At 49.2% G+C, this 4,691-nt stretch overlaps 1 pseudogene; it reads right to left on the minus strand.

Moving 5' to 3' along the window:
* Positions 1–350: 350 nt before the first annotated feature.
* Positions 351–786, minus strand: LOC137229735 (large ribosomal subunit protein uL24 pseudogene; annotated as a pseudogene).
* Between the last annotated feature and the right edge of the window lie 3,905 nt (positions 787–4,691).

Consider the following 4,691-nt stretch of genomic DNA (forward strand, 5'->3'; position numbering starts at 1 on the left):
ACATCCAGAGCTGCTGCATGTTATGAGATCAAGGACTTTGAGCCTGCTGTCATGATTGGATACTACTTCGGGTGTTTTGGTAGGGGGTGTATATTTCACACGTGGGAAGGCTGTGCATCATTAGGGGTAGAGGGCAGACTGTGGTAGATTGCTACCTTCATGGCTCCCCAGGGAGTCACATCTCTTCCATATTGATTCTGGACTCAGCTCTATGACATACGTTGGCCAATGGGATTTGAGCAAATGCGATCAGGCAGAAACTTCATAAATGCTTGTGCGTTAGGGCTTGCTGCTTCTTTTTTTGGTTTTCATTTTAACAGTTTTTAATGAAAGTTGTATGCAAGATTACTTTATTCCTGCATCTTCTCAATTGTTTCTTTCTTATATTTGCCCTTTTCCTTTCCTACTTGGTGAGATTTGGCTTTACATGCGAGGATCTTTTGCGGTCTTTATCCAGCTTTAGTCTGGTGATAACCACCTTGCTGGAGTGAATGCCCACATGGACAGTCGTACCATTAGCCTTCTCCCACTGCACTCGTTCATTGCAGATGACATATTTCTTCCTGTAAACCTGGACTACTTTGCCAATTTGCTGCCCTTCGTAGTGCCCTCGTACAACCTGAACTTCATCGTCCTTTCGGATGGGCATGGATCGAACATTGTACTTCTGTCTCAGCTCTTTAGAAAGAGGGGAAGACATAATCTTCCTGCGCATGTGGGAAGGTGCACTGAAATTCCTTTTCTGGTTTTCTATCAGTCAGAAGTCACAAAGGGACTGAACTTCATTTTGGCCGCCGGCACTTCAGCGATGGCTGTAAAAGGGAAGAGGGCTTGCTTCTTAGAACCCAGCTGCCACGTGAGGAAGCCCAAGCTAGCCGCGTGGAGACAGCTCAACTGAGATGCTCCAGTTAACAGCCCCACCGAATTGCCAGGTATTGAGTGAGATGTTCTAGGATCGTCCAGCCCCCAGTCCACCTGTCAACTGACCACAAATGCATGGGTGAGCCCTGTAAGTCCGTATGGAGTACAGGTGAGCCGTCCCAGCTGAGCCCTGACCAAACTGCTGACTCACAGAATGGTTGTTGCCTTTAGTTACTAGTCCAAGTGGTTTGTTACACAGCAGTAGATAACAAATAAACCAGGTGAAGAGAAGGAAGGGCATTTAAGGTGAAGGAGAGGGCATGAACAAAGGCATAGAGACAAAGCAAAGCAAAGCGGATGTGGGGAAATACAGGTGGTTTGGGGTTGCCTGTGGCAATGAATGTTGAGAGGGATCGCTGGTGAAACAGGAAAGACCCAGTTGAGGAACATGGGTAATGTGAGGTCATCAGAGTTTTATCAGAAGGGTGCGGAATGGCCAGAGAGATGCCTTCTTTCAAAAGATTACTCTGGGGCGGTGTAGGGGATTTTCAGAGGGCCACATGGAGCGTCTCCTGCTCAGCTGGTCCTTTCGTCTTGTAGTGGGTTCAGAGCAGAGGTAGAGAGGCAGAAGGCAGCTTCTGGGGGAACAGGGTGGTGTGATAGACATTTCCTTGAGGTCAGGGTCTGTGTCTGCCTTATTTACTGTTGTATCTCTAGGGCCTCTGGGTCCTAGCACAAAGCAGATTCTTAATAAATATTTTTGAATGAACATATAAAGAAATAAGAGCAATCAAGTATCGTCGGTGCTGTTTGTCAGGCAAAAAAGGGAGGAAATTCCAAGGAGAGTTTGGGAGAAAGTAGTGGTTATTTTTCTGGAAAAAAGAAGAAAGGCGTTTCCAACAGAGGGAGTCTCAGAAACAAAGGCATGGAAGTGTGAACTGTGTCTGGGGAACAACACATTCTGAAGTTCTGTGTGGTTCACACATGGAGTGGGCAGGGGGAGTGGAGGGATGGTGCCTGAGATGTGGCTGGGGAGGGAGAAGAAGCCAGATCACAGAAGACTGGATTTATAAGGCCAAAGGTTTTAGACTTCATCCAGTAAGCAGTGGGGAGCCATGGCAGGCTCTGAAACAGGAAGTGTGATGAGACTTGCTTTCTGGAGAGATGAGTGGAAACTGATGCGATGGTGTGGGATTGGAAGGATGCACAGGACTGGATGCAGCACAATTGGGACCATAGGAGTTCGGCTGAAGGGGATGAGGGCCTGAAATGGGGCAGGAGCAGTGGAGATGGAAGAGGTGGGACAGATGAGAGAGACCCACATGGGAGAATTCACAGCACATGGGCACTTCATAGGTGTGTTTGGTGAGGTCTGGCAAGAACTCCCAGGTTTTTGGTGTGGTTGCTCTGAAAGAAGAGAAGAGATGAGGCTGCTTTGGGGCAAAAGATCATGAGTTCAATGTCAGCCATGTTGAGTTTGAGGTCCTGTGGGACGCGCAGTGCAGAGGTCCAGGCTGGGGCTGAGGAGCAAGGTCTGAGTGGAGGGCAAATGTCTAGTAGGTGTTGGCAAATAGGTGGTAATGAGCGCCCAGGGGGCACTGTGGTCCTAGAAGAAAACAAAACCCAGGACAGGACCTGAAGGAGCACTGGTGTTTAAGCCACAAAGGAGTGTGAGAAAGTGCCAGAGGGATAGGAGAGCCAGGAGAGAGCCGCGCCCCAGGCATGGGCAAGTGGTCAGTGGTGTCAAGTAAAGACTAAAATGCATTCATTAGATTAGCAACAAGGTGGTCACCGGGTGAGACAGTTTCAGAAGCTGGTGGGAGCTGAGGTCTGAGGTCATTGTTTAAAAATATAGGTTTTATTATCATTTAGGTATGACCGGGCCAGCAGATGAGGAGATGACTACCACTGAAAAGGTAGTTGGTTATATTCATATATCTCAAGAGGGATGCACGCCACTCTACGGGGGGTGGGGGAGCTGCACTGGGAGGCACTAGTGTGGGAGGCGGAGGCAAAGGGGAAATTGTGGGCAAGAGCCACTTTTGTGGTTTCTGTGGGAAGGGACAGATGAGGCAGATGAAACAGGTTTAGGATTGGCTAGTTTGAATAATCTCAGTGGTCTCTGGGGCACAAGGGTGTCTGCAGTTGGCTGGTACCTGGCCATGGGATGATTGGGGCAGGTGGCTAGTGATCTGGAATGTGAGAGCCTGATAAAGGAGATGGTTGAGGGTGTGGGCACCCTCAAATCCGATTGGTTAATTGAATTAGATTGGTTAATTAGTTTGGTTGATTGAATTGGTCGCTTTGCATTTGAAAGGTGCACTGGTGGGTGAGTGGTTTACTACTTCCAGGGATTGGCTGCCCCTGGGAGGGGCGGTCACCCCAGATGTCAAAGCATCAGAATACAGAAAATAAACTACCTGGTTAATATAGTCATGGGTTGGGCAGTGAGTCGAAAAAGACTGAAGACGTGAACCTTGTATGTGAGGGGCTGCTGGTGGTTTCCTCTTCTCTCAAAGGTGGCTAGAGGTGGTGAGGGGGGTTGCTGGTTTCCAAAGCAAAGGACTGGAGTCTCCCATGAAGGTCAGGACCTGCCCGCTGGTGAGATCTTGCTCGTGCCCATCTCCTGGGCAGCAGCGCCTGGCAAAGATGCTCGAGAGCATGGGCTGTGGGGCTGCTGGGCTTTTTCAGGCTCAACCTCAGGGTTTTGGCTCGGCTGAGCTCGGCTCTTCTCAGTCTGCACAAAGTCAGAGGAGGGCCAGAAAGGGCTGTCTGAGAGGTGAGAATAGCCCCCCTGAGTCCTGACTCAGTCTCTCCAGTAAAGGGAAAACAGATTAGCAGTTTTTTGGCGGGTACCGCTGTGCCTAGGGATAAACAAGACTCATCCTTGTGGAATGTGAGCAGAGTTAGCATTTTTTTTTACTGGCTTTTGGGGAAAACAAAAAAATACGGGCAGAGGTCCCACAGCTGTCTGAAGCCACCTCCACCTTAACTTTCCAGAGCCAGGACACATCTTGGGCAAAGCTGCCTTGTAAGCAAGCTGTTACCTCCTGACTCGCAAGTTCATAATATGTTAACTCCTTCTGAAGAGGCAATTACCCAACACCCCTTTCCAGCTGGCTTCAGCCAATGGAATTGCGGCATGCAAATGCAGCATCCTGCAGCTACTCTGGGTCAGGCTAATCCAAAGTAGGAGGAATTTTCTCTAAGAGGGGAAATTCAACTCTTAGACGGGGAAAATGAAAAAAAAAAAGAAATCTTTTCTTTATGTTGGAGGCATTTCTGCTGCTCGTTGGCAGGAAGGAAGGGAGGAGAATGTTGATGGGTATTCTTTTTTCCGAATGCACTGAGTAGGAAAGCATGTGTTTCAGCTTCTCTGGTGAGAGCATGAGGTACAGTCCAGGAGTCCGTGTGATGCTGTGTGTGGAGGGGTGGGCAGTGGTGGTGGCTGGAGCTCTCTGTACACTTAGACACTCCCCCCAGCCCCTCTCTTCAGCTTTCCCAGGAAGATCTCTGTCCATCCAGCCTTCCAGGAGCTATTGGAGGAATGGGTAGACCTGGGTGGGGGGGGAGTGACTCCGAGTACAAAATCTTTCTTAGCCCAAACCCTGGGAGTCATCCTCTCTTGCTTTCACCCCCATAACCAGCCTTTCCTCGGAGTTTGAATTCTACCTGTAAAATGCCTCTTGAAGCCCGCTCTTCTTTCCACCCTCATTGACACAGCCCTAGCCCTAGTACTCATCTTCTCTCACTTGGAGTATTGCAGTAGCCTGCTAATTGGTCTCCTGATGCCGGTTTGTTGCACATTGCTCCACAGTGCTACCAGAGTG

Source organism: Pseudorca crassidens, chromosome 9 (genome assembly GCF_039906515.1).
Source record: "Pseudorca crassidens isolate mPseCra1 chromosome 9, mPseCra1.hap1, whole genome shotgun sequence".
Lineage (NCBI taxonomy): Eukaryota > Metazoa > Chordata > Mammalia > Artiodactyla > Delphinidae > Pseudorca > Pseudorca crassidens.